This window comes from Narcine bancroftii, chromosome 7 (genome assembly GCF_036971445.1).
Source record: "Narcine bancroftii isolate sNarBan1 chromosome 7, sNarBan1.hap1, whole genome shotgun sequence".
Taxonomy (NCBI): Eukaryota; Metazoa; Chordata; class Chondrichthyes; order Torpediniformes; family Narcinidae; genus Narcine; species Narcine bancroftii.
In genome coordinates, this window is record NC_091475.1 from 190,177,296 (window position 1) to 190,203,883 (window position 26,588).

Sequence of the window (26,588 nt, forward strand, 5' to 3'; positions counted from 1 at the left end):
GCAACATCGCTAGTCTGTCCCACAGTGGAGTAGCTTAATATTCCACCAGGGAGGGGGGGTTAAAAAAATATGGCTATTTTAACCATATAACCAAATAATAATTACAGTACGGAAAAAGATAATCGCGGCTCCTCTCGTCCCACCCACCTGTTCCCTGTCCATAACCCTCCAATCCCCTCACGTCCATGCAATTTTCTTTTCTATATTTTTATAATTTTTGAATTTTATGTAATGCAAATCATATTGTGGTTTAAAATTAATAAATAAAATACTTTTAAAAATAGCACAATGTTTTTCAATTAAGAAGTTAAAAATACTACTAAATGTATTTGCACATTATGCCATCATTACAACTCCACAGTCAATTATGATTCAGTTCATTGACAATTCCTTCTGTAGCAGCTCAACAATGTGTAAATAGTGGATAAAAATAGGTCTAACCAGCATTAACATACATCAAGACATATCAAAATATTATTTACCTTAGAGGAAGTTGGTTACTGTGGTCAAAGAGCCTTTGACAGATATGTATCCCATATACCAGCCTTCAGCATTGTCAGGAGTAGATAAATCCCAGGAGAAAGATTGGGACAGAATGAGAGATAATGATTGAAGTACCAATGGAACTGGAGGAATATTCCTGGAAGAGTTGGTGAATGCTAAGCACCTCATTATCCCATTCAAGTTTCTAACTAAGATGTCCAGTAAATGGTACTCACTAATTTAGTTGTGGGGTTAAGATCTGCAATGAAAGTTGCAATGATGTGCTTTTCATTCATTTTATTCCCCAAAGCAGGAATAGCACTAATCAATCCCTTTCCCTTCTCTGCTCAGTACTCCACTTTCTTCTTGGATTTAACAGAGAAATTAAAACATCACTAATTTATTTGTACATATTCTGAGTACAGATATGATAAAATACATAATCCATAAGCACATAAGCAGGGAGATTGCCTGGAACCAGCAGATCATACATGGAGATAATCAGGCCAATTTTAGATACAAGGTTGAGGCACACTTCAAAGCAGACTTTTGCAGCAATAAGCAATTTAAAGTAATCCTAGTTCAAACAGAGAATAATAACCTCTTTGAAAAGACAAGTTTCCAGAGTCATGACAATGGACATTCATACAAAAAGCTTTTACATAATCCACAAAACATTTTTCAAATTATACTGATTCTATAGACCACAAAAGCACTGGCTACAATTTTTCATTTCATGGAAGACTAAACATAGACCCCCTTAACTCAGAGATTATTATTGAGGATGTCATGGATTTTAACAAGCAGGAAAAATGTATACAAAAGGTACATAAAGCCAAAATTCAGGTAAATTTTAAAATATAGTTTCATTGAACATAAAACTCCCATTACAAGCATTCAATCACTGCAATATTCTGGGAAATGTTTACAGCTTTGAGTAAACTTAACGCAGCAGGCTTTCTGTGGTGTGTGAGCAGTAACTTATCCAGCTCTGTGAATAATGAAGAACAAAATGAAGAAACAATTAACACACATTAAGGATTTTGAATGTCAAACATGACAAATTTTATGATAATAAAAAGAAAACTGACAAATCGAGGCATCCCTATGAGGTAGAGAGCTTCATTTGTTCTTTGCTTTGACTAATCTTAGCTCTGTGAAGGCAACAGACAGGACAAAAATAAGCAATTCAGAAATTCTTTTGATACAGTGACTACATTTGATATAGTTTTCTATGCAGTGATTTTTTTTTAAATTTAATTTTGAAAAATTTAGACATAACAGGCTCTATCAGCCCAGGAGCCCATGCAGCTCAATTAGATCCAATTGGCCTACATCCCCATTACATGTTGAATGGTGGGAGGAAAGTGGAGCTCCCAGAGGAAACCTACACAGAAACGAGAAGATGTACAAACTCCGTACAGATAGCGCCAGATTCTAACTTCGATCCCAGTCGCTGGCGCTATAACAGCGTTGCGCTAACCATGCCGCCTGTGATCTATCACTATAGAGTGCAATGCCCTGTGGGATAAAGAAAATGCAGTTTCCAACCAATGAGTACAATTGGACCATCATACAAAATATCACATGCACTTCAAAGCTCACAATATTCTACTTCTCATTGGAAATGTTCTAAATGGAGGCAGATATAATGGCTATGAACAGAAACAGTGACATTTTGAAATTGCATTCTAAACATGTGGCTGAGCTTATATGGTTCTGTGGCTGTTATTTTAACAAGAGGAAATATTAAACCAATTATTTTGTGGCATGATGGGTGTAGTGGTTAACACAACGCTATTGTAGTACCAACAAACTTGGTCCGAATCCTGCGCTGTCTGTAAGGGGTTTGTACATTCTCCCCATGTCCGTGTGGGTGTTCTTTCTGAATGCTCTGGTTTTCTCCAACGTTCCAAAGACGTACAGAGTTAGGTTGATGTATTTGGGTGGTGTGGATTCGTGGGCTGGAAGGGCCTATTACCATGCTGTATCTCGAAATTTAAAAAATATTAACAAAATTTTAATCACAGTGTCAAGGAAAGGAATTTCTTACAGAATTGTGTCTCACAATATAATTTCCAAGTCCACTGGCTCCTTTTTGGTTAAAATCTGTGAACAATAAAATGAAAAATTATTTCACCATGCAAAATGGCTTCTTATTCAACAATATCCAGTTTGCCTATTTATATTAAACTCATATTCATTTGGACCACTACTCCCCACTCCTGCTAGGTTTGTGGAGAAAATAAAATCTTTTGAGAAGATTATAATCCTATGAGTTCCTAGAAAATTCCAGGAAGAATAATATGCATTGCCCAAAGACAGCCCCTTTGCTTTGACTAGAGGAAGAAGCAACCAGCTTACTTTTCATAAATCTAATTGCATACTGAAAAATCAAGAGATCAAATGCAATTCACAACTTAAATCTCTTCATTAAAACAAAGAAAATAGGTATATTGGGAAAAAGCAAATGAAAATTCAATAATGATTAGCCCGATATGAATAAATAATCATCTGCTTCAAAGCTCCTCGATAACCCTAGGCAAGACTTCTGACTTGTTATCTATGTTGAATGCAAACTACTGCTAAAATGCTCATAGCAGACAGATTTGGGTGGTCTGCGCACTTTGACAGGCCACTCCAGCACCCTACATTGAGAATGAGTTTATCTAATTATGAACCAAATAACCAGATTAGAGGAATGAATTATCTGGCTGTAACTGATCTTTTTTTTTTGCAGTTACACAGTTTGAAGCAGCACTTAACCCTTCGACCAAAGTTTCTTTAAGTGTTTCGCTGCCTAACTTTGGAGTGAGGGTAGGGGAAATATCATTGAGCAAATTCCAGTCCTTCTACTCGAGCAAGGAGAATATTCTTCGGTTTTGGACACCCTCACAATCTGTAAGCTTCTCAAGCATCAGTTACAGGATACTTCACACCCTGATGGGAGTGCATTATTGATTGCTGTGTCAGTTATCTTCATTCCGCTGTAAATATCGCGATATGTGTCACTCACCACCATGAAGTATGAAGTTCCATACAGGATCAATCAAGAAAACAAATATTTTTTTTACTTGGAAATATTTTTGACATAGAAGTGAAATTCAAATTAAATTAATATCCAAAAGAAATTTTTAAACTAACCCTAGTGGTAGCTAGAAAATGTGTGGCAGTACCTTGGAAGTCAGATGCGTATTTAAGAATGAGTAGATGGCCAGACCGAAATAGGTAGTTGTACACCACTTAAAAAAGATTACATATAATTTATGCAATAAATTTGAAATTTTTCAAAAGATTTGGAAATCATATTTTCAAACTGTAGGAGTTCAGTTGCAATTGCCCAACCTGCATCTTCCAACTCCTAAAAACTTTGATACATTAGATTTTATTTGATCGTTTCAGTAAGTTTTTACAAATAATATCCAGATGTTCTCTTTTTCTTCCTTTTTTTTTACCTTCTTTTCTATCGGGCTGTTTGGGGAGGGGGAGGATGGGGGGAACCTTTTTCAAAATTCACTATGTATTTTTTAATAGATATTTGAAAATGAAATTTATGTATAGGTTTTAATGCAGATGTGAAATTAAACAAATTTTTTTTAAATTTTCAAACTTTTCATAATATTATCTGACAAATTTATGCCCTATCAAACATCACTATAAAATAAAAATGGAAGGTAAGCAGAAATTATTTTGTAGCTGAATAGGGATCATAAGTATTCACAGTTTCCATAGAGCAAGGAAAAAGAAAAAGTGTCATTATAATTGTGCGGATCGGCCTTTTCGTGGTGCCAAGATAATAAGGGGGGGGGGATTCAAGACTCTGACAGCTGTTGAAAAAATCTCAGAATCAGGAACAAGTCATGAAATTTGGCGTGGTTGCAGCAGCGTTAAAGAGCTCATATTATAACCATCTTATGACAGTAAATATTTAAAAAATTAAAAATAGAGCACAAAAGTCAGGCAGTGTCTAAGGAATCCGATGGCAGAGGGAAGAAGGTGTCCTTGTGCCGTTGTGTGCCCGTCTTTAGGCTCCTGTACCTTTCTCCCAATGGTGGCGGAGTGAAGAGGGCATGAGTCTTTGAAGATAGAGGCTGCTCTTTTAAGACACCGCCTCAGGTAGATGGAGTGAAGTCTGGTGCCTGTGATGTCACAGGCTGAGTTAACAGCCCTCTGGAGTTTATTCTTGTCCTGAGAGTTGGTGCCTCCATACCATGCAGTGATGCAGCCAGCCAGGTTCACTTGTAGACATTTATGAGAGTCTTCGGTGACATACCAAATCTCCTCAGACACCTCACAAAGTCGAGCCACTTTTAGGTTCAAGCTGTACTTGAACCTAAAAGTGCTCGTATTTAGGCTCTGTACCTACTCCATTTGATTGCAGCAAGTATTTGTTTTCCCTTGTGGAAATGTGTGCATGTGCACAACCCCCACCTCCTCCCCCTCCCCAGCCCCAACTTTTGTGCACCAATCTTGACTAAATAAAGGGAAATAATGAGTCAGGATTATAAAATGGAGTTTGAGAATCTGGTTGGTTTTTCTCAGAACAACATTCTTGCTCTAAATATCACAAGACCAAGGAGATCTCTAAGGAGGGAAGAGGGGCCTATAAGCCCCATTCACATTGGCACTTTAATCTAGTAATTAACCACCGATCTACCAGTTAATATACCAGGATGAATGCTCATGAACTAGCACGCAGGCGTCAGATTGCCCTGGGGATGAACTGCCTAGGGAGGGTGTTCCGAAAGGAACAGGAGGTACGCAGGACGTCACCACTAGAGGATAGGCACTCCTTTGCTCTGAGATGCCAGGTGGTGAGTGTGAAAGGGCGCAGGGAACCAGTTAACACTGGTTCAGCGTGAACGGCAAAAATGCTATTTTGAACTAGTTTGTTGAACCACCAACTTACCGTTAGCCAATATGAAAAGGACTATTAACGGGACAGAAATCTTCACCTTACAATCTCTTGTGACAGCAAAGAACATATTAAAAGAGATATCCCACTATGGCTACTGTCTCTTCGCCCCTTTCCCTTCAGGCAGAAGTTTGAAAACACGCACAGGAAAATGGAATACAGGTATTAGGCAAAGTTTAGCGTAGGATATTGGAGTAGAAAAGAACTTGAGAAGAGGGGAAAGTAAACTTGAAATTTAAGATCCCTTTATTGTCATTTGCTTAAATAGGTGCAATATTACATGAAATTTGCTTTAGTTTGCTGTAAGATAGACAGATTCACCATCAACAGAAATTACCCAGTGCCACTTACAGTCAGAGAAAGAGAAGCCAAAGAGAGTCCCCCAGAGTTACTGTCTCTGAATTCACCTCCAGCAACTCCCACAACCACCGCAGCTACAATCAGTCCAAACCATCGGAAACACAATTAGGAAGCCTTTAGTTCCCTCCGCACCCTCTTGCATCCTAGTTCCGATACCTGACACCCTTTCAGCTAGTTTCGAGTCAGTCTCCAGCAGTCCGCAGCCTGGTGTGAGTCTTTTGATTGCAGTTGTCAGTCACCAACAACCTGGGTATGTTCCTCACTTCTGTTGTGAATGGAGAAAATGTGGCCTCCCTCCCTGTCTGGAATGTATGTATTGCGGGTGGTCACATGTCCTCCCCGACTGGAATTTATTCAGAAGTCACATTACCTGTCAGTCAAGGTTAAAGTCCGACCACTAATTAGTGCACACCTTGCCGTTGGCAAATTCAAATCAGTCAGCATCACTAATTGCTAGACATACAGATTAGCATCGTATTTATCACCACCACCTCTCAGCCTTGTGGTCCAAGCCCCAGACACCTCTTCATGCCAGGTCGCAACTGTGGACATCGCTTAGAAGAGTCGTGGGTAAGGTGTTCACTGCACTGAACCTGATCCTTAGTATTGCTATAGATCAATATTTGCAGTAGAGCCTCACCTCCTGACAATCAGTAGTATGGGAGTGTATGTATAACCCTGCTTATACAGTGCGAACTAGAGCCACCTCCCAATGATTAGGGGTCTGAGAGGGTGTGTAGAACCCCTGCTTATACTGTGCAAATGTCAGCCCCGTCTGTGCGAATTAGCAATTGTGCACTGTTTAACATTTTCCCCACACTCTTTTATAAATTGTACGTGTGTTTTATTCCCGTTACGATTTTCCCACCCTCTTCTATAAATTATTGTGTGTTAATAAAAGTTACATGTGATTGCAAACCCTTGTGTCCAGACTCGTCTCTCTGTCAACGCACCGAACCTGATACCCTTTCTCAACACAACAATCTCGAGTTGCCAACAGTCTGTCACCAGTGTGTTCTTCAGCTGCAAAGCCCCTCACTGGTCTGCCGCCGTGGTCACCATCCACTGGGTCGTCTCCTCTGCTACTCCTTCTCAATCGGGGATTGGTCTCCTTGTTTTCTAGTGCGCTTTACCAGTCCTCTGAGTCTGCAACCCCTCAAACTGCTGCTAAATGCAACGCCATCTTAGACCCAGACCCTATGGTCACAGATTTTAAAATAAACCACTGTCGGCTCTTTTAACAAGCTGTTTAAAGCGTGTACGGAGCCACCGGTTCACACCATTTTTTTAAACTAAGGCCCAGATTACCTTCCAGAATGAAGATTGAAGGTCTTCAAGTGACATGGGCACAGCAGAACCTCAGAGGTTGGGGACAAGGTAGTTGGGAAAGCTCAGTATGAAAGTCTGGGTGACCTTTTCAAGGAATTTTACAGAATATAAGTTATTGTTAAATGGGATTACCATCCGGCCAATTCATTACTTTGATGGGAACTTGTGACTTCTCAGTTCTTCAGGTTTTTCAGATTTCAGATTTATTGTCAGAGTACAGACATGACATCACATAACACCCCGAGATTTGTTTTCTTCAGGCGAGGCAGAATTATCTCTTATTGGTCATGCAAAAAAAACCCCACAGCGTATACATATAAACAAATAAAGAACTGTAAACAGATAATGAATGTAATTCACCTTTAGGATCTGATCAGAACTTTTGGACAAAATGCCAATAAAAACATAGTAACATTTTAGAACAGAACTGCATGAAACATATGCCTTATACAATCAATGCATAAAAAGTGTTGCAAATATTTGCTAACCAATACTTTGAACAGTGTAAGCAGTGATGCTGCTCTGGGTCCAGCAATGTGAATTGTTGCTACAATTGCCCTTTTTTTCCTGTTGTTACACCCCTCCCCCTCCTTCCCCCATCTCCCCGCCATCACCACCTCCCCCTCCACCCCCCAAGCCCCTTCCTCCAACTTACCTGGTTGTCCCTATTACTGCACCACCAGACATCCACTGAACCGTGTGGGTATATTTACAAATGAATTACTGTGGCTTTGAACTTCCACGTGGGAGTACAGCTAACTTGTTCTGCTACTGTGGTATCCAAAAATTAATGAAATAGATTCAATATTCTGAACAGGTTATTCAGTTCTTGCCTTCCTTGTATATCAGTCGAATTACTTTATTCAATTTAATATTGAAACATTTGAGATTCAGCAGGTAAACAAGAAATCAGCGGATACTGGGGTCTAGTGCAGAACACAAAACTCAGCAGATCACAGAGCATCCATGAAAAGCAAAAGGCAGTCGATATTTTGACCCTGAGCTCTTCTTCACCTGAAGAAGGTCTCAGGCCCAAAACATTGCTAGATTCAACAGGTTCCTCAGAAACATTTCTGCCACAGGATATCTTTATTTAGGAAGACCTCCTGAACACACAGCATTTATATGGCCAATATCCTCTTCTGATGTCGCCAGATTCATTCCAGCATTTTCTTCAAGTCAAGTCAAATTTATTGTCATCAGATCGCACAAGTACAACCTGTCGAAACAGTATTCTCCGGTCGTCAGTGCAAAACATACAGACACACAACCAGACATAGAGACAAACATTACATATGCAGTATTCATATATACAAATAAATAAATATTGTTTTGTAAATATGAGATGGTTAATGTGAACATTTCTGTTCAGTATTCTCATTGCCCAGGGTGGTATTGGCACTGATACTCCTGTATCTTTTTCCCAACGGGAACAGCTGAAAGATGCCATGTGTGGAGTGAAAGGGGTCCTCAACGATTATCAATGTGTGGAGAGGGGGTAGTGGGAGCCTCCCGTGATGCTTTCTGCTGCTCTTATGGTCCTGTGAATTGACCTCCCATCCATTTCTCTGCAGCAACTGTACCACTCTGCAGCCGGCCAGGGTGCTCTTGATAGAGCTCCTATAGAAGGTTGACATGATGGTGGTCGGTAGTATTGCCCCCTTCTGTCTTCTCAGGAAGTTCAGTCACTGTTGTGCCTTCCTGACAAGTGAGGAGAAGTTGTGCATCCACAATAGGTCACTAATTAAGTGAACTCCAAGGAACTAGGTGCACTCCATGACAGAGTTGTGGTTGATTCCCACTGACCAATCATAGATGCAGAAATACATTTCAAATCACTTAGAGTACTTCCCAAAATGTTTGACAATGAAAATATTCAAATCCAGTAAAGAATTTGACCAAAATATCATTTTTGTTCAGCATTTGAAATACAAATCTCTTCTTCCACATTTGGACAAAGGCATCGTATCAGTGTAGCACAGAAGGAACTGTTCAGTTCAGTGAGTCTCTAATAAATAAACAAAAACCAGAGACATTAAGAAGAATTGATTGGCTTGAAAAACATGGTATTTTAGATACAAATTTAGATTTAAAAAATTCAAAATAGTTTCCTCATTAAATCTTATAAAGTTCTGCCAGCTCAGGTTATACACAATCATCTGCTGCTGTTCACTTGTCGAGCAATTCCGTCGGCCCAGTTCTCCTTCATACATGATTGTCCCTCAAATATCTGTCTAATTCCCTGTCAAAGGGTCTGTATTGACTCTGTTTCTTCCACCATACTAAATGTTAATAGAACTATAACCAGAATATGCTGGATGTACACACCAGGCCAATCAGCATGTGTGAAGGTAAAAAGCAAGTTAATGTTTATGCTTCATCAGAATTCTTCTCCCTCATCCAATTACATTAATCCTTCAGAACACCTAAAGGTTTGCTTGGCAAAGGACGTACAGTTTGGATTAAAGCAAATGCTATTCTTGTCTTCCCTTTCAGACTCAGGTTCAGATTTAGATTTATTGTCAGAGTACATACATGATATCACATACAACCCTGAGATTCTTTTTTCCTGCATTTGAGGCAGAATCACCATTTACTGGGAGTGCAAAAGAAACCATACACAACGTACACATGCAAACAAATATAGGAACATAAACAAATTGACTGCGATACAGAGAGAATAAAAAATAAAATCCATAAAGTGCATGAGTAAGAGCCCTTAAATGAGTCCCTGATTGAGTTTGTTGTTGAAGAGCCTGATGGCGGAGGGGTAGCAGCTGTTCCTGGACCTCGTGAGGAAGTCTTGTGGCACCTATACCTTTTACTTAATGGTAGCAGCAAGAACAGAGCGTGTACTGGGTGGTGTGGATCCTTGATGATTGCTGCTGCTCTCCAATGGCAGTGTTCCCTGTAGATGTTCTCAAAGGTGGAGAGGTGATGTCCTGGGCCGTGTCCAGTCCACTAACTTTTGCAGAGCTTTATGCTCAGGGCTGTTGGTGTCCCCATACCAGACCATAATGCAGCAGGGCAGGACACTTACCACCACTCATTTATAGAAATTTCTCAGGTTTTCCGATGTCATGCCAAACCTCTGCAAGATGCTGAAAAATCATCGGATGTCTTTCTCGGCCCTCTGCCTTCTCTCCCTAGCACCTCCCAGTTCCTTTCCTTCCTTCCTCATCCCACACCCATTCACCTGTCAGTCTGTGCTCCTTCCCCTTTCCCTCCCCTCCCACAATCTTATTGGAGCATATGCCGGATGTTGGCAATCAAAATGAAGAGCTTAGGCCCAAAATGTGGAGGCTGTGTGACCTGCTGATTTCCACCAACATTTTTCTATATATTTTAGAGAGGCAGATTTCTTTAAAGGATACAAGGAAAGTAAGAGGTAGGGACTCTGTCGAAAGAATCAAAGCACAATGGAAAGGTGATTAAAAAAAGAATACAGGATGCTGAGCTTTAAAGATACAGAGGGGAAAATCAAGGAAATCATGAGGAACCAATAAAACATAACCTTGGCTGTTATAATGCATCCAATTCTGGGCACCACATCTTAGGTTGTAAAAAGAATCTCAGGGTTGTATGTGATGTCATGTATGTACTCCAACAATAAATCTAAATCTGAATCTGAGTCTGAAAGGGAAGACAAGAATAGCTATTGCTTTAATCCAACCTGTACGTCCTTTGCCAAGCAAACCTTTAGGCGTTCTGAAAGATTAATGTAATTAGATGAGGGAGAAGAATTCTGATGAAGCATAAACATTAACTTGCTTTTTACCTTCACACATGCTGATTGGCCTGGTGTGTACATCCAGCATATTCTGGTTATAGTTCTATTAACATTTAGTATGGTGGAAGAAACAGAGTCAATACAGACCCTTTGACAGGGAATTGGATAGATATTTGAGGGACAATCATGTATGAAGGAGAACTGGGCCAACGGAATTGCTCGACAAGTGAACAGCAGCAGATGATTGTATATAACCTGAGCTGGAAAGATGTAAAATGTTTGAATAGGTTGCCGAAGAAATTCACTGAAACGATTCTGGGGATTGTGTCTTTCGCTATTTGAATAGACTGAGAAGCTTGGGTCTTCTTGTAACAGATGTGGTTGTGAGGAAATCTGATGGAAGTATTTAAGATCATGAAGGCCACAGCCCAGAGTGAATGAAAAGAAATAGTTCCGACTGACCAAAGAGTAAAGCATCAGGAGGAGGGTGATTAATGAAAGAACCAAATGTACCTTGAGGAGACACAGTTTGCACAGCAGTTAACACAGTGCTATTACAGTTCCAGGTACGAATTCAGCACTCTCTTTAAGTCCATTCTCCCCATGACTGCATGGGTTTCCTTCAGGTGCTCTGGTTTCCTCCCACCCTTCCAAAATGTACAGAGATTGTAGGGTTAATTGGTGTATTTAGGGGGAACGGGCCCTGGATGGGCCTGTTACCATGCTGTCTGTTTAATTTTAAAAAAAAAACAATGAATGATTAGAATCTGGAAGACACCGTCAGAAGAGGAAGATTCAACTGTAGTGTTCAAAAAGGAGCTAGATAAGTAACCAAAAGGTCCAGGGTAAGAGGACGAGAGAACAGGACTAGCTTCAGTGGAGCCAGTAGATGTTCGAATGGCCAAATGGCCTCCTCCACCACCATTACCATTCAGGTGATTCCATGATACCCATCCTCATTTATCTTTAAGCACTTCTTGAAATAAATTGAGCACATGCTTATTTCACCATAACATCCAAAATCCTAGGGAGACCAGTGAGAATTATCATGACGGCCCCAAAGAAATGCCCACTGTTGCTAAGTGTTAACAAAGGCAAACTGATTACCCAATATTTTGCTAAGCTATAGGCCAAATCAACATTTGGCAATGAATGTTGGAACGCTCCTGGTGCGTTAGGAGTGAGGGAAAGTCTCAACACGTTTGACCTTAGTGCAGCCAAATCCAACTGCAAAATGGCAGGGAAGCAGTTGAAACAAAAATGATCATTCAAGCCTTGGAGAGAACCATTTTGAAGATTACAATAGGTTTTTTTTGTCAAAACCGTCTCACAAATCTGACATTCAGAAATAAGATCGTAGAGCGATATTTGAAGTTTGTGATGAAAGGAGATACCTTTTCAAAACAGAAGATGGAATAAGATGCCCGTGTATAAATGTGGTAAACCACTGTTATGTTATGATTGGCTTCTGCCGGCTAGACACACCTCCCAAAACTGATCCTACCCATAGGCCTTTCCATGCTCCCCATCCTACTCTGCCTTGATCTGTCAATGAGGTTGATGGCTGTTCCAGTCTAGAGTTAATAAAAGCCGGTCAGTTTCCCAACTTCAGTCTTTTGTGATTGATGGTGCATCGATATATTAGTGCAAAAAGAATGTGCAAAAAAAATCAAAGGGTCAAGGGATTACTGAATACATTCTAAAAGTTGAACCAGTGGAGACTGACACAAGATTCTGCTGAACCATGTCAAGGTGTGACACTCACTTCAATCAGGAAGTGAAAACAACACTGACAGCAGGTTCCTTCGAAAAGATCAAAGAGATTCAGAAGCCTGTGGAGATACTAAATTTGTATATGAAGTGAGTATGTGAATCATCCTTCCTTCACAGAATGTGGAAAGCAGTGTGGAGGGAATAGATGTGTGACATATATATGACATGCGCACTCACGTCAGCGTAGTTGGAGGGGGTGGTTCAGTGATGCAGTATAACAAGCTAGCTGCCTCACAACTCGAGAGACCCAGGTTCAAGTACGACCTCTGGTGCTGTATGTGTGGAATTTGAGCATTCACCTTGACACCATCTGGCTTTCCCTCAGGTCTTCTGGTTCCCTCCCATGTGCCCAAGATGTGCTGCCTGATAAATTCATGGGCTTCTGCAATTTAACCCTAATGCAAGGAAGTCCTAGAAAAATCAGACTGTTTAGGTTTATTTATCACGAGCTTCCTCATACAGCGAGAAGGGTTCTGCAGGCGTGTGGGGGGGAAAAATAGGTAACTGGGAAATAAGCTGCAGGACAGGGTTGATGAGATGACTCTGAGAACTAGCATAGATTTGATGTGAGCTGTCACCCCCCCCCCCCCCCTTTTGATGTCACAGTGAAAATGAGCAGAATGACAAGACGCTTGTACGTCGGCAAGTCTCCATATCGCTGAATGACTTGTTGAGTGGGCAGATCTGTCCTCCGCAAACTGCTGTGCACTGCAATGCATTCAACACCTCCTGAGTGTTGCGTGCACATTTAACCTCTCCGTCTACCCTCGGACTCATGGAGTCCAGGAAGGTTGCTGAGCTGAGGAGCCAGATATATTTCATATCCTATCCCTCAACCTTCTGACAATCGTAGCCGGCACATCTAGATAACCTTATTCTTTAGAAGCATGTTTCATAGCTTCATTGAAAAATTCATTACTCTTTACGTTTATTTACTAAGAGGGCGGACCTGCTACAGCTGCTGTAATTCTAGAGCTGGTGCTGGTGTGGACCCAGGAAAACTGGGCAGCAGATCCATGCTCCTCCGTAGGGTCCTACTGCCAGCCATCCCACCCGATGGCCCTATGCAGGTTTAAACTGCCCGTAGAACAGAGCGGGTAGTGTTGTTTTTTTAACATCGATGTGCACGGAGTTCAATGCCTAAGATGGTGGTGCCCATACTTGGTAGCCCAGGCCATAAGGGTTGTGGGCTCTGGGGGAGGGGACATAGTCAAACAGTGCAGGGCACCAGAGCAAGAGAACACACCTTACAAAGATGATCTGGGAGAAGACCCGACAGATGACCCTGCAGGATAGGAGACTACAGCAGTGGACCAGCACGGGGCTCAATGGCCGAAGATCTCATACCAGGCTGCCTGCTGGCTTGTGGGAACCAGGCGTTAAGACAAGAATTCATAAGGGTGGTAACAGCAAGCAGGGCTCCCAAAGGGCGCAGGCTGCTTCTGATCATCTTGAATGTTCGCACCCAGGGGATGAGGTAGGTGACTTGTACACCTCTAGCTCAGGTGCCTGACCTGAGTCTGTTTGGCTATTCAGGTTATGAAGATATAGGAGTTGGTGACAGAGGAGGTCGTGGAATCCACAGGCACTCAGTGACTCTGAAGAGACTTTCTTTTCCTCCTCTTGTCCTGATTGAGGGTACCTTTTTGAGAGCCTTTACAGCAAACACAGGAAAACTTATTTTGTGTATATACAGTGATCAAACTCTGGAATCCTGATTTCACTCTATCGCTGTTTTAAATATTTATTATTATCTTTATGTATCGTCAAACACCAATTTTTAAGCATTTTCATTATAATAGACTATTTATTTTCAACTGTATCCAAATGTCTCTGATCAGTGAAGTAGGGAAAAAGCCTTTGGATTCTGTCAGCTGTTAAAAGACCACAGGGTCCATGCGTGGGCCATGACTTTGGATAATCTGGTGGCCCCGACAGACTCTGTTGCACCTCGGGGAAGGATTGTGACATCAAAGCCTGCAGTCACTTTGGACCTTTATGGGAGCAAAGCTTTAGTTTGCCTGCTGGTTAGCTTTGATGATGACTTTGTGGTCCACAACTGGATGACCTCGGACTGGATCGTTATATGGCTGACACTGCATGTGGAAGGGTAAGAAGCCGTATGCACATAGCCACCCTAACCATTCCAGGAATGGAGCCTCCTGCAAACATTCCTGGCTTCATTTGTGTTGTGCTACTCGAGAGGTTGTCCTTCCTGCTGCCGCACATTGAATTAAATATTGAGTGCATAGCAGATTATCTCATCTTACAAGCATCATAGTACTTGCCTGGACAGCTTGCGTTGACCTGCATAATATTCTTCCCATGATTATGATACACTAGGGCCTTTATCGATTGGACGATGGCTTCAAATTTACAAGTGCCACTGAAGTGTCAATCAGTTCATACATGCTGCAAAGTCACAAGTTTTAGCCTTGGCAAAAAGCTGCTTATCCAAGGAATGTTGAGTGTATTGACTTTGTAAATCGGCTAGGAGATACAGTCTTGGAGATACAGCTAATGTCTTGTGTTGCAGTTTCAAAAGAACTAAGGATTTCAAACCATGTCATGGGACAATACAATACAGAAACAGGTCCTTCAACTCATTCCATCCACGGCGCCATTAATCCTCCATTCACATTATGTTCCTACCTTAATCAATTATTTTACTCTCATTCCATTCTCATCAACTCCCCCCAGATTCTACCACTCACCTACACACTTGGTGTAGTTTACAGTGGCAATTTTATCCATTTTTAGGATGTGGGAGGAAACTGGAGCACCTGGAGCAGGGGGAGTATTCCTTGCAGACAACACCCTTGGTCAGTATGCAACAGGCATACTGGTGCAACAAGGCAGTAGCTCTTCTAGGTACGCCAAAGACTGATGTTCCAGTCTCCCATTTCCCCTGACCCACCTGTTGCAATGTGCTGCTGAGGGAACTATCCAAAGAGTCACACCTGTACAGAATGCCGACATTAGGACCAGACGGTTGAACCATATAGAGTACCCCTGTGTCTCTGCTCCTCAGCTGTGTCTAAGGAGATTTTGGCATGTAGAGGGTGTGCACTGTAGCCTCCTAGATGGCTGTCCTTATCTGTTACATTTTAGGAGTGATGGCATCTGAGTACAACAGTGATGCAAGAGGTATTGCTGTATCAATTCTCCAGGAATCCAGCTTCAATCCTGAATACATAGGGATTTGCACTTTCCTCCTGTGATTGCTTGAGATGCCCTAAGTGCTCCATTTCCTCCCACATCCCAAGCTATGTGGTTAAAAACAGAAAATGCCAGACAGACGTAGGAGATCAAGTAGCATTTGCAGATTGGTATATGAGTGTGCATTTAAATAATTGGTTGCACTGAAACACACTTTCTGATTCTCTTGTCAAAATTTACAACAGCTCAGGATGCACACAAGAAATCGAGCTACTGGACGGACAAGAAAATGATAAATGCAAGTGTGCAAAAGAGATGCCCAAGGGCATCAATCTTATTGAATAACAGGGCAACAACCCACTCATATTTTTGCATTTTATCTCTCTCAGTTTTAGTTCCTTTGACATCTTACAAGAGTAAAGTTACAGTCCCCTCCGTAATGTTTGGGACAAAGGCACTTTTGTTCCTTTATTTGCCCCTGTGCTCCACAGTTTTAAATTTGTAATCAAACAATTCACTTGTGATTAAAGTGCACATTCCAGATTTTATTTGTATATATTTTAGTTTGACCATGTTGAAATTAAAGCACTGTTTATACATCGTCCTCTCCCTTGACGGCACCAGAACGTTTGGGAAATTTCGCTTCACATTTTGCCCTGAAATAGGGGAACTGTATAAAAAGTGCTGTAATTTTGACATGGTCAAGCCAAAATGTACACAAATAACCAGGAATAAAATCTGGAAAAATCCACTTTAATCACATGTGAATTTTGAGATTACAAAATTTAAAACTGTGGAGCACAGTGACATAAAGAGGAAAAAAAGTGTCTTTGCCCCAAACATTATGGAGGGCACTGTGCATCTTTGCATGTTACTTGTACAGTACTAATTCCACTGCTGTGCAGTTCTGGGGGATGGGATCTGTATCCATCTTCCTGGGATATTGGTAAGAATGAAGAATTAACATCAATAAGCACTGAAAGGATCCTACAGAGAACTCAGAAATTCAGTGGAATTCCCCCCGTAAGATTATTAACATTGTGAGCAGTCAATAGCTTAGCAATTTGTTATATTTACATAATCCAAAATGACTGAAAATTGCAATTATACATTGGAACAGATTGTGCTCTGTCCGTCATCGCTTCTCCAGCTGTATCTGGTGTTGTTGACATATTAGACTAATTTCACCGGACTTAATATTTGACCAAGTGACCTGCCAGATAACAGGTGAATGGGTACTGCAACGAGTTCCCGGCATCTGGAAACTGGATTTGAATTCAACCCAAGCAGCTGAAACGGAAAATATCTCCTCTCTGATGGCTTCCAGAGTCCTAATTTATTTAAATTTGGACAAGTTCAAGACACTGTAATCAGAAGGGCACAATAAAAAAAAACTTAAATGTTGCAATGTCAACAATTTGTCAGCAAATCAGCTCAGAGGGCACATTCAAGGATAAACTACTTTAAAACTGGAAATTACAAATCCGTATAGCAGTGAGGATTCCAGCTGATGTTGGAAGAGTTACAATCAAGGAAAGCGCGTTGATGCCTGAAGTCCACTCTGTGCCTGGCCTTAAAGAACAGGCTGCAACAACTTTGTTAAAAGGCATTATTATTGGTCCTTTTCTATTTACACATGCTTACACTTGCAAGAATTTAAAGAAAACCAAGTTAGCGCACAACAAGCTCAAGGAGCAGAATAGTCTTTCCTCGGCAAGCTTGTAAATCAGGCCATCAATGTGCTTACTCAGCAGTTTTTCAAATAGATATTAATAAAATGCATTTCGACACTTACATTTATCATGGCATCAATGCTAGCCAGCATTCTTGTTCAGTGCGACACAATTAACCAGACATTTCTCAAGCTGAAAATGTTTTTTTTAAAAAAAAAGGAGACTTGAACTATTCAAAAAACTCACACAAATAGATCAACCAACAAGGATGAATTTCAATGCTCCCCCTATTTAAAGTGAGCTCATGACCTAGGAAATGGCTGTGTAACTGCCTCTCAGGATGATATAAATGGTCCCTTTCTGTTCTCATTTCAGTCCAATTTCCATGCTTTGCCAACCTGAACTCACTAGAACAATTTAAAGTCCAGATGGCACAGTCCTTGCACAGCATCCCTGCTGTACCACCAAATGACTCCATCCAGATACAATTACTTGTAATGAGTTCATCTTTAATTGTGATTGAATTTTACATCTAGGTAATACAAACCAGACGGTTAAATTGTGAACATGAGAAAATATACAGGCTTCTACGACTGCCTCTCAATGAAATAGATGTTATTAAAAATGTAACAATGATCAGGGAATTGGTTCTTGTAATAGGTTTATAATAGTTTCTGGTAAAACTTTACAATTTGTCTTTTTTTTGTTCTCAAGTCCTTATAATGTGTTACTCTTCTGTGTTTATCCAGCAACTCATCTGCAATACATATTGAATAAAGTAATGCTCCTCTGCAGGAAGGTGCATCTTATCTAATGGATCTAAAGCGATAGTTATATTTCAGGTATCAGGTATGAGATATCAATTTATTTGTCACCATGACAACATTAAAAACAAGATAACATTCCCCCCTGACCCGGTACAAAAACTACCTAGCAATACTATGCAACATGCAATCAATTTTCAGAAACCAGACAATGGTGCAAGGAGACAGGTTACATCTAGATGTTATAAAAACCCACCAGTTATGGGAGAAGAAGAACATTCCCCGAACCTGAGGGGTCTCTGTGGCCTCTGTTCATGCAGCCTTCGACAGGTCAGGTTTCTGACACCCTCACCAGCGGCCAGGAAACCAATTACCGCCCAGACATAAGTTCCCGCATCCTGCTGTCCTTCCCGTGAGGCCCAGACATCACACCCTCAGGTCCTCCATGTTGTCCATGGGGCCTAGGCACGTCTCTCTCGGCCTCCGGACCCTGGCATAGCTGCCAACCCTTGTTTGCGCTGGTCGCCGACCCTGACTCCGCCGCTCGCCTTTCCACTCAAGCTGGCAGTAGACACTTCCGACAATGCTTCCAGAGAGCCAAAGAACTGCCGCCTCCAGCACCGCAGTGGCTTGGATTCCTCCACTCGGCCAAATCTGAAGCTCCATTCCTCTGTCAGATAAATTCCACAGATCTTGCAGTAGCCACTCGGATCCATTCCCCTTCGACGTGTTTCACAGGCAACACGCGACTCCCTGCAGTCCAATGTCCCCTTTCCTCCGATTAAAACATCTAATTTCTTGCAGCAACTGTGGTCAGGGGTAGCCGGTGCAGGCAGGTCCGCGACGCCAATTTCATTTCAAGTCTGGATCTGTCAATGTCATCTTGGACATACATTTAGATGTACAGCACAATAACTGGCCCTTTTGGTTCATGAGCCAGTGTCAACCAAACACACCAATTAACCTACAAATCCCATACCTTTTTGGAGGGTGGGAGGACACTGGAGCACCCAGAAGAATTGCTCAAAGAGAGAATGTTCAAATTCCTTACAGACAGTGCAGGATTCAAACCCAGATCACTGGCACTGAAATAGAGTTGCACTAGCCTCTATGCTAACATGCACCGTATTTGGTGATATAATGTGGCTATTGCCTAATATGGATAAACTTTTTTTAAGGATTACTTTACAATTTCTGCTTTAGTGTTTATCCACTACTACTTGTCTAAACCTTGATTTGAACTCACATAACATTTGTCAAACTGGAGAGCCCTCTGAACAGTGATCTCATTGACTGGTGCCTTCATCTCACTAGACAAGTGGTTAAGATGCTCTGTCACTTATCTGAAGATCTGTTTCCTGCCTCATATTTACTTTGCTGGCCATTGGGTTTTGACAGTCCCTTTTCATGCCTCAAAAATCACTTAGAAAGTTTAAACCATACACTGAAAGAATTTAAAGTTTCTCAGAAATGTTTTTAAAAATATTTTAACTCTTATCAAGTCCCCTAGACCTTTACCTACTACAGATTCATCTAAAATTATCCAGCTTATCTCTTTGGTTCTGAGTCAGATGCATTACACTGGCCACCATTCAGTTCAGCAACATATTTTACACAGGCAAGAAGGATTAAAAGATTGTGGTGTGAATCTCTTATTTTCTAACCTACATTTTATCAGAATGCAAAGTTGTTGCTCTGTATTAGTTTCAAAGACACTGTTTAAAACATAAGTAATAGGAGGAAAAGTAGAACATCTGCCCTGTTGAGCCTGCTTCACCAATAAGATTGCAGCTGATCTGGCTGAGGACTCAGCTCCACCAACCTAACACTTAATGTTTCAATAATGCAAAAATTTATCGAACTGTGCTTAAACTAAATTTAATGAGGTGGCCTCTACTGCTTCCTTGAACAGAATTCTACAGATTCGCCATTCTCAGAGGGATCTTGGGGTCCAAATCCATAGATATCTCAAGTTTTCCCTACATGTTAGTATGGTAATTATGAAGACTTATGGTATGTTTGGTTTCATTAATCGGGGATTGAGTTGAAAAGTTGTGAGGTAGTGTTGGAGTTTTATAAAGCTTTGGTGAGATACACAACCAGTTCTGGTTGCCTTATTAGAAGAAGGATGTACAAGCTAAGGAGAGGGTGCAAAAGAGATTTACCAAGATGGTTGCCTGTTGCTTGGAGAACAAGTTCTATGAGGCAAGGTTAGCAGAGCTAGGGCTTCTATCTTTGGAGCGAAGAAGCATGAGTGATGACTAAATAAAGGTCTACAAAACTATAAGAGGCATAGATAAGGTGGACAGCCAGCACTTTTCTCCCTGGACAAGAGTAGCAAACACCAGAGGACATCTATATAAGGTGAGAGGTATAAAGTTTAGAGGAGACATCAGGGGTAAGTTTTAATTTAAACAGAAAGTAGTGGGCACCAGGAATGTGTTGCCAGGGGTAATGTGGAGGCAGTTATGATTGGGACATTTAAAAGGTAGGTACATGAATGAAAGAAAACTAAAGGGTTATAAGGTAGGGAAGGTTTAGTTTTTTTAATAGGTTTATTTAGGTTGGTACAGCATCATGGGCCAAAGGGCCTGTACTATTCTAATGTTCGATGTTCTATGTTCTAGTAATTGCGGGTCCATCATCGACAACTGCGCATTCGGCTCATTGCCGATTGCCACCCAGAGAAACACCCATTTATCAGAACTCTCTGCCATCTATTGGAAAATAAGTGCTCCCTATCCATGCTAATTCATTACCCAACTCCATGCATTCTCATCATATGGATGTCTTTTACGCAGCTCCTTCTGAAAATCTAAGTACTCAGCATCTACCTATACCCCTATCCACTGCACTCATTACCTCGTCAAATAAACATTGCTTCCACATTTCCATTTATATTGTAGAGAGCCTTTGTAATAACTGAGCCAATGTGCAAAGTGTCTATTGATACCAAGCCCCTGAGATTGCTTTTTGTTTATAAACATCCCCCAGGATCTGTGGACTGTTGAATCCCCTCTCATTGACTTTAACCCACTAATCTAATCCAGAACAAAGGGAATTTGCCTGATTAAAAAAAACACAGTAAGAAAAAGACTGTATCTTTGAAGTGGACACTGATGGCCTTTTCCTTTCCGGTCTCACTTTCCCTCAAACATTCAAGTTTGGAATCACTTAGCTGGTTGGCATCCACAGTCCCACTTGGCAAGGCAGCCTCACCCCTTCATCTATGAGCTGGGGAAATTGGTGACCTTCTCCAGGTTATGACTCCCTTCTCCCACTCAGCAGCTGTCATGCCTACAGTTCTGTTCAAATTTATGATTCAGAACCTAGCTACAGAGAAATTAAGGTGGAGGGAAGGGCAGCGATAAACACTCAGTGAATTAAAGAGTCGAACAGCAGGAATGCTGACTCCAAGCTGAGTGAGTCTTCACAGAACTCTTCTGCAATTTACATTCATAAAATAAAGGGGAAAAGTTTAGAGAGAACATGAGGGGGAACATCTTCACACAGAGAGTGATGGGGGTGTGGAATAAACTTCCAGCTTAAGTGGTGAATGCGGACTCAATTTTAACATTTAAGAGGAAGATGGATGGGAGAGGTATGGAGGGCTATGGACTAGACAGAAAAATGGTTTGGCACAGACTAGAAGGGCTGAAGAGGCCTGTTTCTGTGCTGTAATGTTCTATGGTTCTAAAATTAACACTTGTTATTCAAAAGTAGTATAATTCATATATTATAACCAAAGCATGACCAATTTTCAAATTATAATTTCTATCCATGACTATAATACATGCAGTTTCTATTATTTATTGGTCATATATTCAAAAATCACGTTGCACATAATAACCTGATAATATGTGCAGTAGATTGGGCATTCAGACACCAGATTGCATTGCACATATTTTGCTTTGACACCACATTATTAAGGAGAATTCTTCCTAAACATCATGACAGCAGCATTTCTTTAGAATACTTGGCTCTTCCAAATGTTGCTCAACCCTGAACACTTTAATCAGCCTTAGAATATTCTGTGCCTGTGTATCTAGTGTCAGAATCTTTTACTCCCACGTCAGATTCAATGCAGGGTAGAGCAAATTAGTGGTTCCATTATCACAGTGCTCCAACAACATGTCTTAACCTTGACCTGCAACGAACACCTCCTGCTCCATCAGCAGAACATTTCAATTTCCTACACCAGCCTTGCTTATGAACTCTCTGACTGAGAGTGCCCAATTAGTGTCAGATTATGGACAATTTTACACTGTAGGCTCTTGGCCTCTGTATATTGGGTTGAGACAGTCCAGTACTATTTGACGTCTCTTTATTATAACTGTCAAAAAGATGGAACTATAATGCCATCAGTCTGGGTAAAATTCATTTCAGCGCAATTCATGTTTTACCATCGAATGTCAGATTCATATATTTGTATTTGGTTATTTCCCTCTTTTTAAGTTGTAGAATAAAAAAAGAATCAATTTTGACTCCAATGACCTTTTTTTGCAAATGGGTTATTCAAAGAGGAGGTCCTATGAAGGTCTTCCCCATCCCAGAGTTCACCTCACCTGTCACTCTCCACTAAACCTAAACCTTTCCAAGCCCTACAGCTCACCAGTAAGTGGCACCTCAATGGGCAGTCAACGCTTTCCTGATCAGTTCTAAAATCTTTGATCAGAAAATTGCCAATGGTATCATAGCCTGGCTTTTTGTTCACATATTAAGATCAACCATAAATTTTCTCAAATATAGCAAATTGATACTGGCATCTGTGGTTAATGTTACAAAGATGCCTGATAGCAGTGAAGATGATTTTTAATTTAAAAGTACTGTCTGTCTTGGAGGTGAACACTAGCTATGTTCCAGTTTGTGACACAAGTCATTGATAAGTGTCTTTATGAGCTACAGATTACACAAGAACTGTGGGAGCATTCTTCTTTTGTCCCATGCCATCCCATCCCATATTTTTCTAATGAGTGGGAACTTGTTTACCATTCTGTTGTATATAACCTAAAGTCTTGCAATGGTGAATTAATCACACATTTCCCATTCTACTTCGTGACAAGTCAGATTTGAATAGGTGGGCAATGTACATATCAAAGTACCTAAAATCCTAAAAATTATGAAACCATTAAGGTTTAATTGAAGAACAAATCTCATTGCACCAATTTGGAGGTAAAAAATAATGAATAAAAAAACCCTAACCCTAACCCTAATTTTATATATATCGACAAAATTAAATCACAAGCTGCTAAGCCAACCCAATCACATAATAGACTAATTACTGTTCACTCACTCCTAGAGGTGAAGAGCCAGCAAGCCTTGCTATTCAGCTCAGAGTCCTCCAAGATAATTTTCAGATCCAGAGTCCACACAGTGGAGCAGGATGAGATGTGCTTGTGTTTATTCTTCCAAAAGGTACACAGAGGGAGTTTTTGATCCACGGCCTTAAGGAAGAGATGGCTTGTCACATCCTCACAGAAGGGCATCCAGAGGGCTAGCAGATCCTTCTTCGCCAGCCTGTACAACACTAAGGCTACAGATAGAACACCTCCCAAAACTTCCTGTCCTGCATCATGGAGGTTTTGGAGGACAACACCAGGGAACGTCTAGGTCAGCCAATGACTCTGGGGGAGCTGACGGATTCCATCCATTCCTTTGAGTGCAGTTTAGAGCACCCCCTCCCCCAATTACCGGGCTCTGAGGGGATGACACTGAGGGGAACCTCCTCAAACCTGCAGAAAGGGGGAAGAAACAACAAGGAGCCACAGGGGTGGTGATTGAGTATTAAGGCAACATGTGAAATAAGGAAGGTACATTGATGAGATGACTGACAAAATGTAAAAAAGTTTCTGAACAGCTTCTCCTGTGCTGTAAATAACTTCCTCGATATGAGATAACTGACACTATATGCACTATGTAAAAGTTTGTAAATATCCTACTCAATAGGATTGAAATATGAATGTAAAGTGTGGAACAGCTTTTGGTCTTCTATTGAACATAATTTATTGCGCATAAAGCTCATTTTTGGAAAAAAATTACTGTTCACTCTACTATTGTTTACGTGCTTCTTCTCAATTGCTAATTCACTTTCAGTTGCATAATTTTGAAAAATGTTAGTAAAAACACAATGTTGGAGAAATTCAGCAGGTCAAACAGTGTCCTTTATATCTTCTTCTTTGGCTTGGCTTCGCGGACGAAGATTTATGGAGGGGGTAAATGTCCACGTCAACTGCAGGCTCGTTTGTGGCTGACAAGTCCGATGCGGGACAGGCAGACACGGTTGCAGCAGTTGCAGGGGAAAATTGGTTGGTTGGGGTTGGGTGTTGGGTTTTTCCTCCTTTGCCTTTTGTCAGTGAGGTGGGCTCTGCGGTCTTCTTCAAAGGAGGTTGCTGCCCGCCAAACTGTGAGGCGCCAAGATGCACGGTTTGAGGCGATATCAGCCCACTGGCGGTGGTCAATGTGGCAGGCACCAAGAGATTTCTTTAGGCAGTCCTTGTACCTCTTCTTTGGTGCACCTCTGTCACGGTGGCCAGTGGAGAGCTCGCCAAATAACACGATCTTGGGAAGGCGATGGTCCTCCATTCTGGAGACGTGACCCACCCAGCGCAGCTGGATCTTCAGCAGCGTGGACTCGATGCTGTCGACCTCTGCCATCTCGAGTACTTCGACGTTAGGGATGAAAGCGCTCCAATGAATGTTGAGGATGGAGCGGAGACAACGCTGGTGGAAGCGTTCTAGGAGCCGTAGGTGATGCCGGTAGAGGACCCATGATTCGGAGCCGAACAGGAGTGTGGGTATGACAACGGCTCTGTATACGCTTATCTTTGTGAGGTTTTTCAGTTGGTTGTTTTTCCAGACTCTTTTGTGTAGTCTTCCAAAGGCGCTATTTGCCTTGGCGAGTCTGTTGCCTATCTCATTGTCGATCCTTGCATCTGATGAAATGGTGCAGCCGAGATAGGTAAACTGGTTGACCGTTTTGAGTTTTGTGTGCCCGATGGAGATGTGGGGGGGCTGGTAGTCATGGTGGGGAGCTGGCTGATGGAGGACCACAGTTTTCTTCAGGCTGACTTCCAGGCCAAACATTTTGGCAATTTCCGCAAAACAGGACGTCAAGGGCTGAAGAGCTGGCTCTGAATGGGCAACTAAAGCGGCATCATCTGCAAAGAGTAGTTCACGGACAAGTTTCTCTTATGTCTTGGTGTGAGCTTGCAGGCGCCTCAGATTGAAGAGACTGCCATCCGTGCATTACCGGATGTAAACAAAAATATATAACAAAAATAAAATTACATAACCAACGTTTCAGGCTTGAACCCTTCATCAAGGTATGGAAAAATGTCGACAGGCATTGAAATAAAAGGATGAGGGGGTGGTGGAAGGTGTGGTCACAAAGGCAAGAGGTAATAGGTGGAGAAGGGAGGGAGGGCACTATAGACGACACTTTTCTTATTCTAATATATCCTAATGTCAAAGTATCATCTTCCAAAAGCGAGAACTATGATATTCCGAATTTCAATCTCTTTAAACCAATAAATCCAATTCTGTGACTGCTGCTTTATGTAGCTTTAATTTATTGATAAAACAAATAAATATTCTGCATAACTTTGTATTAAGACTTCATAATGCTAGTCATACTTTTTTTGTTTTAATCAGGTAAAAACTTTTTTAATGGAAAAGTTAGACCATAGTTTAAAATCACCTGGACAATCTGCTTTGGAGTTATTGCTTACTAAATGAGAAACAAATAAATTTATTTCCAAAATGTGTAAGTTATTACAAAATAAAATGTCTAATATTCATAAATCAAGATTAAAATGGGAAATTGATTAGAATAGGAAGATAGATAAAAATGTTTGGAGAAATTTATGTAGTGATAATATGACTAAGGTTATAAGTGTAAGATATAGATTAGTACAACGTAATTCTTTGCACCCATTATATTTAACCCCTCAAAAGTTAAAGAGATTTAATTTATTCAGATTTATGTTTTAGATGTGGTGAAGAGATAGATACTTTTTTTCATTCAACTTGGACTTGTTCTAAAGTTAAGATCTTTTGGATACAAGTCAAATTATTTTTGGAATAAGTATTAAAAGTTGAACTTCTGTTTGATCCAATGATGTTTTTATTAGGAGACATTAAGACGATTGTTTTAAGATTAAGTTTGACTATGTATCAAATTGAATTTTTACGTTTAGCTTTGGCTATATCTAAGAAATGTTTGGTTATTAGTTTTGGGAATGCAAAGGAGGGATACTGAAATGAAATCTTGTATCCCTCTTGAAAAGATAACATATAATTTGAGGGATAAATATCATTTTTTTATAAAAGTATGGAGCCCACACTTAAAAATTCTTGGTTTGAAGATTTGATCTCTCAATCTGTTCCGGTGCGATGTTTTTGGT

General features: G+C 40.9%; 2 long non-coding RNA genes across 2 annotated transcripts; one reads left to right on the forward strand and one right to left on the reverse strand.

The window, feature by feature from the left end:
• Positions 1-867: 867 nt before the first annotated feature.
• LOC138740141 (uncharacterized) lies at positions 868-17,614 on the reverse strand. The gene is made up of 4 exons (XR_011342697.1): positions 17,545-17,614; positions 2,537-2,592; positions 1,575-1,637; positions 868-1,474 (listed from the first exon to the last, which is right to left on the reverse strand). It is a non-coding gene; the product is annotated as an uncharacterized lncRNA (long non-coding RNA).
• On the forward strand, positions 14,578-18,236 carry LOC138740142 (uncharacterized). The gene is made up of 2 exons (XR_011342698.1): positions 14,578-14,700; positions 18,172-18,236. It is a non-coding gene; the product is annotated as an uncharacterized lncRNA (long non-coding RNA).
• Positions 18,237-26,588: the final 8,352 nt, after the last annotated feature.